The sequence below is a fragment of the Erinaceus europaeus genome, chromosome 7, assembly GCF_950295315.1.
Source record: "Erinaceus europaeus chromosome 7, mEriEur2.1, whole genome shotgun sequence".
Taxonomy (NCBI): Eukaryota; Metazoa; Chordata; class Mammalia; order Eulipotyphla; family Erinaceidae; genus Erinaceus; species Erinaceus europaeus.
In genome coordinates this window covers 57,117,700-57,133,868 of record NC_080168.1, presented here as the reverse complement: position 1 = coordinate 57,133,868, position 16,169 = coordinate 57,117,700, and the positions used below count along the sequence as shown (strand labels likewise).

The 16,169-nt window shown below is 41.7% G+C and overlaps 1 long non-coding RNA gene across 1 annotated transcript; it reads right to left on the bottom strand.

Annotated features, from left to right (window-relative positions):
• On the bottom strand, positions 1 to 7,629 carry LOC132539284 (uncharacterized). The gene is made up of 3 exons (XR_009550543.1): positions 7,232 to 7,629; positions 1,827 to 1,862; positions 1 to 565 (listed from the first exon to the last, which is right to left on the bottom strand). It is a non-coding gene; the product is annotated as an uncharacterized LOC132539284 (long non-coding RNA).
• Between the last annotated feature and the right edge of the window lie 8,540 nt (positions 7,630 to 16,169).

Below are 16,169 nucleotides of genomic sequence, written 5' to 3'. Positions count from 1 at the left end.
ACACTTTGCATTCAAAGAGGTTCCTGAAGAAATTATTTCACTGGAAGAAAACAGTCATGAGAAATAGAGAAGGGTCAATGTTACCTAGAAGTCAAGAAAAGGGCTAGCACAGCACCTAAAAAGGCTTTTTTATTCCTATTAATTTTCTGCCTTCCCTCCAGCCCAGAAAAAAAAAAAAAAAAAGATAATCTGGAGTAGTGAGCCCTAGGAATGAAAAAAAGTTTTTCCTGCCTTAGAATTCAATGATATTTGGAATCAAAGGTCTTTTGTGGTCATGACACCATGCTGTGAGTTTGCTTAGGGGGGAAATATTAGATTAAATGAGTTAACTAGTGTGCATTCAATAAACCTAGGCATTCACACAGACAAAAATCTGTTTGAGAATGAAGTTAACATACTTTCGGTTCTTTTGTTGAAAGATGTTGATGGCCTGATTTCCTCTCTGCCCAAACATGGCTGAGCTGGCCAGGCTGTCCCCCAGATGAGTCACAGTCTGCCTTCTGCAGGAAAACTTTCTCGAGATGATAGTGTTGTTCGATGAGTGTCAAGAGGCTTAGTGTCAAACCTTTATTGAGAGGCAAGCACCAGTGGGTCAGAGAGCAGTCCAACCGCCTCCATTTCCCTGACTGAGCCTCTAGGTCCCTATGCGTGGCAGTCCCAACCCTGCCAGCATTTATGCCAGGCCTGCAAGACCACAACTATAGGAATGCAGGCAGCCAGTCTGCACTCACAGCAAGTTCATGACCAAGGTCAGTTTGGAGGACTCGGCTCAAGGAAACCATGTCCCCTTCTCACCTACTCTGTGTTAGAAATTAGCATGAGTCAGGGGCAGCAGTGACACTAAGACCAAGAGGCAGGGTTCTGTGACCCAACATATAGCCCATTGGCGGACTTGTAACACTCAGAACAGGAATCCCTGAGCTGTGTAGTACACTCCACAATAAAATAGTTTCCCATAGAGTACTGCTTTCAAGTCCTCCTGAGATAGGCAACCCCCCTTTTTTAAAAATAATTTGTATTATTAGTGGTTTTAACAGTGGTTTAGAGGCAGACTATTTTGAAAATCACTTTATGTCATTTTTTTTTTTTACTGACACCAAGGTTAGTGCTTTTGGTACCTGTAGAAGTCCACATGATATGATGTTCAAATATCAACTATACTCATGCAAATAAAAATAAAAGTGGCCCAACATATGTAGATATAAACTAGATATATTTTTAAGAAAAAATATACAAAGATTCATACACTTATATCCAGTAATCCATTAACAGAGTGAACACAGATTTACAAGGCTATTTATGTCAGATCAAAACAATGAAAATAATGTAAATGTCACCTATACTTAACTGATACAATGAAGTTAATGTCCCTTCCTCACAGTAATGAAAGACTAGACACTATGGTCTTACACTCTTGTAACCCACCATTAATCACAAAAATCGAAATAAGTGAAATGTACACATAAAGTAATGAATTATTATGCAGCCAAGGAAAAGTTTGCTTTAGAATGATCAAGGAGTTGGCAGATTCACTTATATGAGAACAAGTTTTTAAATAATATTATAAGTAGGACCCAAATGAACACTCTATTTAAGAGCAATCATATTTAGCAAGTGGAACCATGAATATACCAATAAAAAGAACACATATTATAACAGCGATTATCCTATCATCAAAAACTGATTTTTTTTTCCCTCTTACTCTTTATTTTTCATAAGATTTCTCTAGTGGATGTGCATTTGTTTGCTTGTTTTTACCAGAAGATGATGTTATGTCAATTAAACATAATCTACGCTGAGACAGATAGGAATAAAATAGTACTTACACTTTCGGTGGGTCAGCAGCTGTGTTCTCAGGCACTCTGGGGTGAACAGGAATTAGCACTCAGGCAAAGGAGATTTATCAAATACAGTCACTACCATACAGTAAAAACTAAAGTATGTACAATAGAATGGTGATTGTCCTTGCATTACAAATTGAGGACTTTTTTTTTAACCGTATGCATTTCTATTTGTCCCAAGTCTTCTATACTAAACGAACATTCTGTTTTTGACTGAAAAAAACCATCTCACTGAAAATGAATGCAATGTGAATGGAGAATCCTTACACAAATACAAATGGAAAAGCCATATGACCCAGCAATTCCACTGTGAGGCATTTACCCAAAAGATGTAACAACACTGATTCAAAGGGACATATATACCACCAACCCCCATTTATAGCAGCTTTATTAACAATAGCAAAAACCTGGAAACCACCAAAATGCCCTTTGACAGATAACTGGATAAAAAGAAGTTATGGGACATATACTCAACAGAGTATCATGCAGCAATAGAAAGGAATGATACTTATTAAACACCAAGAAGAAGCTCAAATGAACGACCTTACTGCACACCTCAAGGACTTAGAGGAAGAGGAACAAAGGAATCCTAAAGCAACCAGAAGGACAGAAATCACTAAAGTTAGAGCAGAAATAAACAACATCGAAAATAAAAGAACCCTACAAAAGATCAATGAAGCCAAATGTTGGTTATTTGAAAGATTAAACAAAATTGACAGACCCCTAGCCAGACTCACCAAACAAAAAAGAGAGAAGACTCAAATTAATAGAATTGTAAACGATGCAGGAGATATCACAACTGACACCACAGAAATCCAGAGAATCCTGCGAAACTTCTATAAAGAACCATATGCCACCAAGCTAGAGAATCTGGAAGAAATGGAACAATTCCTAGAAACCTATGCACTTCCAAAACTGAACCAAGAAGAACTACAAAATCTAAATGCACCAATCACAAAGAAATTGAAACCGTTATTAAGAATCTCCCCAACAACAAAAGTCCGGGACCAGATGGCTTCACAAACGAATTCTACAAAACTTTCAGGAAACAGTTAATACCCATACTTCTTAAGCTATTCCATAAGACTGAAGAAACAGGAATACTCCCTTCCACCTTTTATGAAGCCAACATCACCCTGATACCAAAAGCTAATAGGGACAGAACAAAAAAGGAAAACTACAAACCAATATCTCTGATGAACATAGATGCCAAAATATTAAACAAGATCTTGGCCAACCAGATACAGCAACACATCAAAAAGATTGTTCATCATGACCAGGTGGGATTCATCCCAGGAATGCAAGGCTGGTTCAACATCCGTAAGTCAATCAATGTCATTCACTACATCAATAAAAGCAAAGCCAAAAACCACATGATTATCTCAATAGATGCAGAGAAAGCCTTTGACAAAATCCAACACCTGTTCATGCTCAAAACTCTACAAAAAATGGGAATAGATGGGAAATTCCTCAAGATAGTGGAGTCTATATATAGCAAACCTACAGCCAACATCATACTCAATGGACAGAAGCTGAAAGCATTCCCCCTCAGATCGGGGACTAGACAGGGCTGTCCACTGTCACCGTTACTCTTCAACATAGTACTGGAAGTTCTTGCCATAGCAATCAGGCAAGAGAAAGAAATCAAAGGAATACAGATTGGAAGGGAAGTAGTCAAGCTCTCACTATTTGCAGATGATATGATAGTATACATAGAAAGACCTAAAGAATCCAGTAGAAAATTACTGGAAGTTATTAGGCAATATAGCAAGGTATCAGGCTACAAAATCAATGTACAAAAATCAGTGGCATTTCTTTATGCAAACACTAAATCTGAAGAAGAAGACATCCAGAATCACTCCCATTTACTGTTTCAGCAAAATCAATCAAATACCTAGGAATAAAGTTGACCAAAGAAGTGAAAGACTTGTATACTGAAAACTATCAGTCGCTACTCAAGGAAATAGAAACTGATACCAAGAAATGGAAAGATATCCCATGCTCATGGATTGGAAGAATAAATATCATCAAAATGAATATTCTCCCCAGAGCCATATACAAATTTAATGCAATACCCATCAAAGTTCCACCAAGCTTCTTTAAGAGAATAGAACAAACACTACAATCATTTATCTGGAACCTGAAAACACCTAGAATTGCCAAAACCATCTTAAGGAAAAGAAACAGAAATAGAGTCATCACACTCCCAGACCTTAAACTATATTATAAAGCCATCATCACCAAAACAGCATGGTACTGGAACAAAAATAGGCACACAGACCAGTGGAACAGAATTGAAAGCCCAGAAGTAAATCCCAACACCTATGGGCATCTAATCTTTGATAAGGGGGCCCAAAGCATTAAATGGAAAAAGTAGGCTCTCTTCAATAAATGGTGCTGGGAAACCTGGGTTGAAACATGCAGAAGAATGAAATTGAACCACTTTATCTCACCAGAAACAAAAATCAACTCCAAATGGATCAAAGACCTAGATGTCAGACCAGAAACAATCAAATACTTAGAGGAAAACATTGGTAAAACACTTTCCCATCTACACCTCAAGGACATCTTTGATGAATCAAACCCAATTGCAAGGAAGACCAAAGCAGAAACAAACCAATGGGACTACATCAAATTGAAAAGCTTCTGCACATCCAAAGAAACTATTAAACAAACAGAGAGACCCCTCACAGAATGGGAGAAGATCTTCACATGCCAGACATCAGACAAGAAACTAATCACCAAAATATATAAAGAGCTCAGCAAACTTAGCCACAAAAAAGCAAATGACCCCATCCAAAAATGGGCAGAGAATATGAACAAAACATTCACTACAGAGGAGATCCAAAAGGCTAACAAACATATGAAAAACTGCTCCAGGTCACTGATTGTCAGAGAAATGCAAATTAAGACAACACTAAGATACCACCTCACTCCTGTAAGAATGGCATACATCAAAAAGGACAGCAGCAACAAATGCTGGAGAGGATGTGGGGACAGAGGAACCCTTTTACATTGCTGGTGGGAATGTAAATTGGTACAGCCTCTGTGGAGAGCAGTCTGGAAAACTCTAAGAAGGCTAGACATAGACCTTCCATATGACCCAATAATTCCTCTCCTGGGGTTATACCCCAAGGACTCCATAACACCCCACCAAAAAGAGGTGTGTACTCCTATGTTCATAGCAGCACAATTCATAATAGCTAAAACCTGGAAGCAACCCAGGTGCCCAACAACAGATGAATGGCTGAGAAAGCAGTGGTATATACACACAATGGAATACTATGCAGCTATCAAGAACAATGAACCCACCTTCTCTGACCCATCTTGGACAGAGCTAGAAGGAATTATGTTAAGTGAACTAAGTCAGAAAGTTAAAGATGAGTATGGGATGATCCCACTCATCAACAGAAGCTGACTTAGAAGATCTGAAAGGGAAACTAAAAGCAGGACCTGATCAAATTGTAAGTAGGGCACCAAAGTAAAAACCCAGTGGTGAGGGGTAGACATGTAGCTTCCTGGGCCAGTGGGGGGTGGGAGTGGGCGGGAGGGATGGATCACGGTCCTTTGGTGATGGGAATGGTGTTTATGTACACTCCTACCAAAATGTAGACATATAAATCAGTAGTTAATTAATATGAGAGGGGGAAATCAATTGTATGTCTCAAAGGTTCTCAAAAGACAAACTGAATCTTTTTAATAGATAGGCTACGTATTTGATATGCGGACTCTCTCAAAAGCCTAGACCAAGTAGATTAGAAGCTTCCAATAGCACAGCTATATACAAGATACTGGGTACTGTACAGCAAACCATAACAAAGGGACTTTTCAAAGTTAACCCAATTAACAAATAATGTGATGATAATATTAACTATTGATTGTCTTTTTGAACCCTAAGACAGCAGGAACCTCACATCTTCACTATAGAGCCCCTACTTCCCCCAGTCCTGGCACCCTTGGATAGGGCTCACTTTCCCGTATGCATCTCCCAATCCAAACCAAATAATATTGCATCCGCCGATCACAACCTAACCAAAGCAACGATTGCCATCTCAACATGCTTCACCTCAGAGTGTATCCAGAGACTTCACGTGTGGAATGACAACCCTTCAGCTTCATTACTCGGGTGAGACCTTTCCTTTTATAGTACACTCTAATTTCATCTCAGGTAGTTCACTTTCTAACAAAGTCCCATAACCTAGACATACACCAGTTTCTGTGAGAGAGAGCGTATGTGCACACGTATCCATAAACTACTGCAAAATATATACCTGAAAGCAGGATTACACTAGAGTTTGCAGTGAGTACCTCCCTAACACTTCCTCTCCACTATTCCAAGCTTGGGATCCATGATTGCTCAACAAATTGTTTGGCTTTGTATGTTAACTCTCTTTTCAATCACCAGGTTCCAGATGCCACCAGGATGCTGGATAGGCTTCCCTGGATTGAAGACCCCACCAATGTGTCCTGGAGCTCAGCTTCCCCAGAGACACACCTTACTAGGGAAAGAGAGAGGCAGACTGGGAGTATGGACCGACCAGTCAACGCCCATGTTCAGCGGGGAAGCAATTACAGAAGCCAGACCCTCTACCTTCTGCAACCCTCAACGACCCTGGGTCCATGCTCCCAGAGGGCTAGAGAATGGGAAGGCTATCATGGGAGGGGGTGGGTTATGGGGATTGGGTGGTGGGAATTGTGTGGAGTTGTACCCCTCCTACCTTATGTTTTTGTTCATTAATCCTTTCTTAAATAAAAAATTTAAAAAAAGAAAGAAAGAAAGGGATGATACTGTGTCCTTTGGGATAAAGTGGATGGAACCAGAGAAGATGATGCCCAGTGAAGCAAGTAAGGAGGTGAAGGGCAACTACAGAATGGTTTCACTCATATGTGGGACACAGAACTGAATATAGAGGGACCAGGCAGTGGCACACCTGGTTAAACGCACACGTTATAGTACACAAGGACCCAGGTTCAAGCCCTTGGCCCCCACCTGCAGGAAGAAAGCTTTGCGAGTGGTGAGGCAGGGCTGCAGGTGTCTGTCTGTCTCTCTTTATCTCCCCCTCCCCTGTTGACTTCTAGCTGTCTATATCCAATAATAAATAAATAAATAAAACCAATTCAATATATAAGCATGAGAAGAAATATCCACCTATTTTCAAGACTGTGGGAGATTATCTTTGGGGTGGGGAGTGATGAAAAAGTAAAAAATAAATATTGGAAACAACCTAAATTTCTAACAAGGAATTGATGTAATGAATTAGACTTCGTATAAATCATGGTGGTTACCCTACAGGAATGTGGAGGAGGTGGAAAGAATGGATACAGGGCTCATTTAAAAAATGAAAATAAATGCAATGTGACTTCACACAAAGGAGTAGACTAAGACTTACGGTCTGGGACACTCAGACTGTATTCTCAGGTGCACCAGGTGGACTGCAACTAGCACTCAGGCAAAACACATGGCTATTTCCTAGAAGTTAAGACAGAAATGAAGGATCAACAGAAAATTCATATAGTTATGTATGGGACCTTTTCCTCCCCAACTCCTTTCAACAGGAATTCAGTATCACTGCAACCCTTATGATGAAGACCTCATGAAACAAATGGGATAGTAACTTCAACCATTATCTTAGAAATCAAGAGCTTTACATGGGCATCTTTTATTTCTTCTTTTTTAATTTTAATTTTATTTTATTTATTTATTATTGGATAGAGAGACATTTGAGAGGGGAGGGGAAGGCAGAGAGGGAGAGACACAGAGAGACACCTGCAGCTCTGCTTTACCACTTGTGAAGCTTTCCCCCTGCAGGTGGGGACCAGGGACTTGAACCTGATCCTTGAGCACTATAATGTGGGTGCTTAACCAGGTGTGCTACCACCTGGCCCTCATGGGTATCTTTTAAGCAACAATCCTCTGATGAATGATTCTAGTACATCAGAAAGTTCCTATGACCAGAGTGTAATTTTATAATTTTAATTACTTTAACACAGACCACATACAAGATGTCTTCTTTTATTCAAAAGGACTTCCTTTTATCAGTTCATTAACTGTATTGAGAAAGGAGGGAGAGAGAGACGGAGGGAGGGAAGAAGGGAGGTATGAGCAGCAGGTAAGCCTAAAAACTAACTGCCCACAACAAATGTCATTACTAAGGTAAGACATACTTCACCCTTGTGTAGTCTGAGCTACAGAAAGAACACTTCATTCAAACTTGGCAGCATCCTATATGAAGCATTCAGCTGCATTCCTAGACATGGCATAAATAAAGAGATGACTGCAGGGCTGAGGAGACAGTGTGATGGTTCTGTAAAAGACTTCCATGCCTGAGGCTCTGAGATCCCAGGTTCAATCCCCAGCACCACCATACACCAAGGCTGAGTAGTGCTCTGGTCTTTGTTCTCTCTGCCTGTCTCATTAAAGTAAGTTTTTTTTTAAAGAGATGATTGTGTTGACAACTCTATGCTCAGCTTATATACAGTAACTATTTCACATAATTGGGAGGCATTACCAACTTCATATATTAACTTATACATCAATATCTTATGTAAAAATCATAAATAACTATAAATAATGTGCATATGTTAGATAATGCATGGTAACATTACATTACCAGTGATCCTCTCTTCAGCACACCCCAGACATGCCTGGTTGCCTGTTGCTGCCATTTTCTCTTCCTCCCAGGTGCTGGCACTGGAGCCCTCAGGCAGGTACTGAGGCTAGACTGGGAGGAACCGTTTGGAGTGAGGTGTTCTTGCTGCTAAGGCAACACAGTGTGCAACTCTAATGCAAAGCCTAGGTGGAAATGATTGTGCTTATCTGAGTCAGAGATTCGAGTCCATGACTAATGTGTTCGCTCCCACTCATGGTTTAGTCACTTTCACACGATCTTCCATTCCATTATGCTGGAATTCAGTGATCATGTGACTATTTCAGCTCTTTTTTCTAGCCTTGGCCATATTCTTTCCACCATCAAAGCAGATGTTCATACCACTGTATTCATTAATATGCAGAACTAATGCAAAAACCAGTCACCAGGTGATTACCAAACTGGCAGGACCCTTTCTCTACCCACCATGACTACTAACTTCTCTGGTGGATGTCTCTGAACCCAGCATTGGGATTTATTCAAGGACTAAGCCCATCATGTCTGTCTGGGAATCTCAGGACTCCTCGAATAGGGCCCCAGCTGGTGGGGTGGCCTGATAGTGACTAAAGAGTCATCATTAAAGTATGCCAGTCTCTTGCCCTTATTCAGTTTTTGCAGTCCTTGCTTTGATAAGGTTAGCTTTCGAGTGAGTGAGAGAACTGTAATAGGAAGTAGGTGAGGAGGGTATCTAAGTCTAAGTAGACACTATTTCATTATGAACTTTATACTGACTCACTGCAGACTATTGTGCACTTTTATTTTCAGGTATATATTTTGCCCTAATTTATGGATACATGTGAACACATGCCCTATCTCATGGGACCTGGTCTACATCTAGGTTTTGGGAGGGTTCCAGATGTGCTAGCATGATGCTGACCAGACTTCCCTGGACAGACAACCCCACCAATGTGCCTTGGAGCTCCGCTTCCCCAGAGCCCTTCCCCACTACGGAAAGAGAGAGACAGGCTGGGAGTATGAATCGACCTGTCAACGCCCATGTTCAGTGGGGAAGCAATTATAGAAGCCAGACTTTCCACCTTCTGCATCCCACAATGATCTTGGGTCCATACTCCCAGAGGGTTAAAGAATAGGAAAGCTATCAGGAGGGGATGGGGTATGGAGTTCTGGTGGTGGGAATTGTGTGGAGTTGTACCCCTCTTATCCTATGGTTTTGTCAATGTTTCCTTTTTATAAATAAACAAAAGAAAAGAAAGGAAAATGTAACAGGATAAATGTTTAAAATTATAGATTAATAGTTTCAGGAGAGACAAAAAATGGAAAAAGCAAGACTCATATTGGTAGGAGTTTATCATTTTCCATATTTTTTTCATATATATATATATATACACACCCAGGCGAGAAGACAGCCTACCTCATAGAAAGCACACTTTCCCATGTGCAAGGTCCTGAGTTTGAGCCCCACCCCCCACAAAGGGTCATCACGCAAAGGTAGAGCTTCCAAATGGTGGAACAGTGCTGTAGTATTTTCCCTGTCTCTCTCCCCTCTATCTCTCATCTCTTACCTTCTTCCTAAAAACAAAGTACCAAAAACCCAAAAGTTCACCAGGAGTGATGGAATTGTACAAGTGTGAAAACCCTGGCAATAAAAGACACACTCTCTTCATGCCAGAAAGCTAAGTCAGCAGGCACAGTGTGTGCCTCGCCAGGTGCAAGGTCCCAAGTTGAAGCCTCATCACCACATGTCCATACCATAGCATCCCGGGAGAAGCTCTGTGGATGATAGTGCTGTGGTGTTTGTGTCACTCCCTCACTCTACTTTTACAAAGAGCAAGAGGGAGAGCAGGAGGAGGATGAAGGGGAAGAGGGAGGTGGAAAGGAGGAGGACAAGAGGAGGAGGAGAGGGAGGAGAGTTGGTCTGGGAGCTCCCAGCACTAGAAAAGGGAAAAGTGAAAGGCACAATTATTTTTGAACAATATCTAAACTATTCACATCTATTAAAATAATGTTTACAAACATGCATCCACATAATGTTAAGTGTTAGAAGCAGAATACTAAATTGTCCCTACCTTATGGCTTAATCTTAGTTTTAAAATACTTGGAAGTAAATTATTTAAATCTCAATGATCATATGTTTTAATAGTCAGTATTTTCAGTATACCTCCCTCTCTTGATATGTGTTTACACACACACACACATGATTTATAATAAATTTTTTCAAAGTAAATATATTTTATGTATGCACAATAATGTCAATACTTCTTATCACTGGATCAGAGAAATGCCACCAGGGCAGGGGAGATATCACAGTTGTTAACTGCAAAAAGATTCTCCTCCTTGAAGCACAAAAGGCCCTGGGGTCCAACCTCTAGCACCACCATAGCTGGAACTGAGCAGTGCTCTGGAAAAAAAGAGTAAGACAGAAAGGGAAGCAGCACCAAATTTTTAGTAAAGCCTTACAAAATAGGGGTCTCGGTTATTATTTTATATTTGTCATAATTGTCAAAATAATGATAACATTCATTTAGAAATTTCACGTGTGTGGGCACAGAAGACACATGGGTATAGCAAGGATTGCAGACACAACAAGGAGGTCGACAGTGTGCAGGTAAGGCTTATCTCTAAAACGATACAGCCTAGCACTGCACACTTCTCTAGTGGAGCTGGGTGCTGTGCCTGGGATACTGGACACATGGTGCCACAGGAGTCATCACTGTAACAGGGACACTGTCACCAGAGCCCTGGCTGAGGGCAGGGTTCCTTCCCTGGCTGTCCAGCTACATGTACTAGAACCAACAAACCCAGTTTGCTTCCAAGCCCCAAACAAAATCCTCAGAGAGCGAAGATGAAGGGATGATCACACACCTCAATGACATGTAATGTTGCCAGCATCATACTTTTTTTTTCCAAATCGTTTTATTGGTGAAATAATTGTTTACAAGATAGTTCTTGGTACATGACTACAGATTTTAAAATATATTTTATTTGCTTTACTTTAATGAGCAAAAAAGAAGAGAGAGGCCAGATCACTGCTATAGTTTACGAGGGGGTTGTGGGGGGATTGAATCTGAGATTTCAAAAACTCAACCACAAAAGTCTTTCTGCATAACCACTATGCTATTTCCTTCATCCATGACTCCATGACTACAATTTTTTGTTTTTTGGGGTTTTTTGCCTCCAGGGTTATTGCTGGAGCTTAGTGCCTACACTATGAATCCACTGCTCCTGGAGGCCATTTTTCACATTTTGTTGCCATTGTTGTTATTGTTATTGTTGCCATTGCTGTCATTGTTGGACAGGACAGAGAGATCAAGAGAGGAGAGAAAGACAGAGAGGATGAAAGACAGACACCTGCAGACCTGCTTCACCACCTGTAAAGAGAACCCCCCCCTGCAAGTGGAGAGCCGGGGGCTCAAACCAGGATCCTTATGCTGGTCCTTGAATTTTGTGCCATGTGTGCTTAACCCACTGCGCTGCCACCTGGCCCCTGACTACAGTTTCTAACCACTCCACAGCAGGCACCTGCACCTGTCATCTTTTCTACCATTCTGTATTCCATCCCCAGTCACTGGGTGCAAAGCATGACTGAGTTTTTGTGTCCAAAAACTACCCTGATGACTCTTGAAATGGTTTCTCTCCTGAGATGATTTTGTTAGATTTGACGTTCCTTCCAAGGGATTCTGCATGTTGGAGCTTTTCAGGGCAGCACCTAGAGGCCACATACGGTGAGATCATCTGTTTCTGGGGGAGGCGGGAGGGGGGAGAGGTGAAGGTGGGGAGCCTTCACAGAGCTGTCATTTTTAAAACACTGCACAGCTTCAAGACACAGGGCTCCATTAAAATATTTACAAAGCAATTCTCCCCTCTTGTTGCTACTAAATGAAAACACTATCTTCTATAAAAAAAAAAAAAATCACTAAGCAATGCCATTCATAATAATATTCCATTAGGTAGCTGAAGCTTACCCCACTGTGACCTACACTGAGTTGTTCCCCAGACTGCACAATCTTTTTTTTTCCCTTCTGAGTTCATCTCTAGAGCAAAGAGATTGAATTTTAAAGAAAAATAGTTCTTCTCTCTCAGTTAAGAGTCCCAGGGGACTCTGAGCACATGAGCTAACCAGGATATGGGTACAGGAGAAAGATTAAACTCTCAGAAACCGGTGGCACAGCTACATACAGATAATGTCAAAGGACATAAATTATGGTGATGTTGTATATGATATAGCAAATCCTAACAAAGGGATATTTCAAAGTTAACCCAATTGCCAAATAATGTGATTATAGCAATAACTATCTATTGTCTTCTTAAACCCTAAGACAGCAGAAACCTCCCGCTTCCTCTATAGAGCCTATATTTCCCCCAGTCCTGGAGCCTCTAGGGTGGGGCTCAGTTTCCTGCATGTTTCTCTCAATTCATACCAAATGATAATGCATCCGCCAATCCCAGCCTAATCAATGAAGCGAGTACCACCTCAGCATGCTTCACTTCAGACTGTGTCCAGAGACGTCAGGCATGGAATGTCAACCCTTCAGTCTCATTACTCAAGTGAGACCTTTCCTTTCATAGGATTCTCTAATTCCATTCCAGAAGGCTCACTTCCTAACAAAGTCCTAATACCTAGATATACACCAGGTCCCATAAGATAGAACATATGTTCACATGTATCCATACATTAGGGCAAAATATATACCTGAAAATAAAAGTGCACAATAGTCTGCAGTGAGTCAGTATAAAGTTCATAATGAAATAGTGTCTACTTAGACTTAGATACCCTCCTCACCTACTTCCTATTACAGTTCTCTCACTCACTCGAAAGCTAACCTTATCAAAGCAAGGACTGCAAAAGCTGAATACAGTCAAGAGACTAGCATACTTTAATGATGACTCTTTAGTCACTATCAGGCCACCCCACCAGCTGGGGCCCTAATTGGGGAGTCCTGAGATTCCCAGACAGACATGATGGGCCTAAACCTCAAATCCCTCTCCATTGTTACCAGTCATTCATATCAAGAACAACACAATAGACCCCTTTGTGGGCCCCCATAGGACCTTTCCCTCAACTTGGATCAACAATGGTAGAGAATGTTCCATTCTCTGAAGGGAGGCTGAACAACATACTCTATGCTACAACTGAGGGAGATGGGTCCTGTTATTGGGACAGCTTGGAATGTTCCTACTCATGACCACAGAATGTGAGCTCAGATCTACAGGAATGCAGAGGTCACACAGGCTCCTAAGCTGAATATGGGACCCAGATCACATCAAATCGATGGGGTTTACAGTCAACAATATTTATAGCCCTTCCCCCTATTAGGAAACTACTCGCTTCCCTGATTCAGCTTTCTGGTCCTTTTTCCAACCATGACTTCATCTCCCCAGACAATAACATGGATCCACCTGCATATCAGATTTCAGGCTCAGGGGAAGAAAGAAAAAGAAAAACAAACAAACAAAAAAACTAGCATAGTCACAGGCCCTTTGGAATACAACTAAAATATGCCTACCAGCTATCTACAAAATGGAGATTCCCCCAACTCTTCATCTGCACTATTCCAGTGCTTAGGTACATGATTGGTCAACAATTTGTTTGGCTTTGTATGTTAACTCTCTTTTCAACCACCAGGCTCCAGATGCCAGCATGATGCTGACCAGACTTCCCTGGATAGACAACCCCACCAATGTGTCTTGGAGCTCTGCTTCCCCAGAGCCCTTCCCCACTAGGGAAAGAGAGAGGCAGGCTGGGAGTATGGATTGACCTGTAAATGCCCATGTTCAGCAGGGGAACAATTGCAGAAGCCAAACCTTCCACCTTCTGCATCCCACAATGATCTTGGGTCCATACTCCTAGAGGGTTAAAGAATAGGAAAGCTATCAGGGGAGGGGATGGGATATAGAGTTCTGGTGGTGGGAATTGAGTGGAGTTGTACCCCTCTTATCCTATGGTTTAGTCAATGTTTCCTTTTTATAAATAAAAAAAATTTTAAAAAGAAAGACTCAAGTCTCACAGACGCATACAGCTGTCCTATAGCAGCCCTTCTGCTAGAGACTCACAGATAGGGTGTACACAGCATGCATTCATTTTTCATAAGGAATGTGTTTTTTATTCTTTTATTTGATCAAACAGAAATTGAAAGAGGAGAGGGAGTGAGAGAAGAGGTTGAGAGAGAGAGAGAGAGAGAGAGAGAGAGATGCATTTTCAGACCTGCTTCACTGCTATGAGACTTCCCCCCCTGCAGGTGGGGACCGAGGGCTTGAATCTGGGTCCTTTGCCTGGTACTGTGTGCACTCAGGTGGGTGTGCCACCACCCAGCCCCTTTTTTGCATTGCTGATGAGAGACACATTCAAAGTCATTCCCTGATCTAAAGATGATCTACTAAAAATCACAGTTGAACATTTTCTCAAGTCTTAGTAATGGATCCAATGAAAACTTCTCTCTCTTTTGAACACATCAAGTCTCCCACAGCTGCTTGTGTTAAAGGCCCGTCCAGGTTTCTGGCTGTGCAGAATCCCTACTGCAGGAACAGTGGGATGCCCATCTTCTCTTGAACTATCTCCTGGTGTTGGGAATCCTCCTTTCTGCAGCCAGCTCTGTCTCCAGGGGCAGTACTGTGAGGATGTTTCTTACAGCCCTGCTCAGTCCAGTGTTGCTTAAGCAGCCTGTGTTTTTGGTTTTTTTCCCACCAGGGTTATCACTAGGACTTGTTGCCTGCATGACAAGTGCACCACCACACCCAGAAATCATTTCTTTCTGACACAGAGAGAAACAGAGAAGAGAGGGGAGAGAGAAAGAGACATATCTGCAGCACTGCTCCACCGCTTGTGAAACTTCTTGAACCTAGGTCCTTGTGCACTATACTGTGTGCACTCTACCAGGAGCGCCATCACCTACCTGGCCCATTGGCTCATGGGTTTTAGAAATTCCCACCTCCACAGAGTGGAAGACCCAACCCCTGGAGAAAAGGCAGGTTCCCTCTCTCAGCCACTCCACCTGCCCAGCACTTTCCGCACACCTCCATGCTCTGCAAAATCCTGATCATTTGTTTAAAATGCATACTGAAGAAAGTAGGGCATTTATATTTCCCCCAGCCCTGGAACCTTAGGGTGGGGCGAACTTTCCTGCATGCTTCTCTCAATTCATATCAAATAATATTGCATCCGCCAATCACAACCTAATCAATGCAACGAGTGCCACCTCAGCATGCTTCACTTCAGACTGTGTCCAGAGACTTCAGGTGTGGAATGACACCCTTCAGCTTCAGTAATGAAGAGACCTTTCCTTTCATAATATTCTCTAATTCCATTCCAGGTGGTTCACTTCCTAACAAAATCCCAAAACCTAGATATAGACCAGGTCCCCTGAGATAGAGCATATGTTCACACGTATCCATAAACTAGAGCAAAATATATACCTGAAAGCAAAAGTACATAATAGTCTACAGTGAGTACTCCCCCAACACTTCATCTGCACTATTCCAGCCTTTAGGTCCATAATTGTTCAACAATTGGTTTGGCTTTGTATATTAACTTTCTTTTCAGCCACCAGGTTCCAGATGCCAGCATGATGCCGACCAGACTTCCTTGGACAGATGACCCCACCAATGTGTCCTGGAGCTCCGCTTCCCCAGAGACCCACCCTACTAGGGAAAGAGAGAGGCAGACTGGGAGCATGGATCAACCAGTCAACGCCCATGTTCAGCAGAGAAGCAATTACAGAAGCCA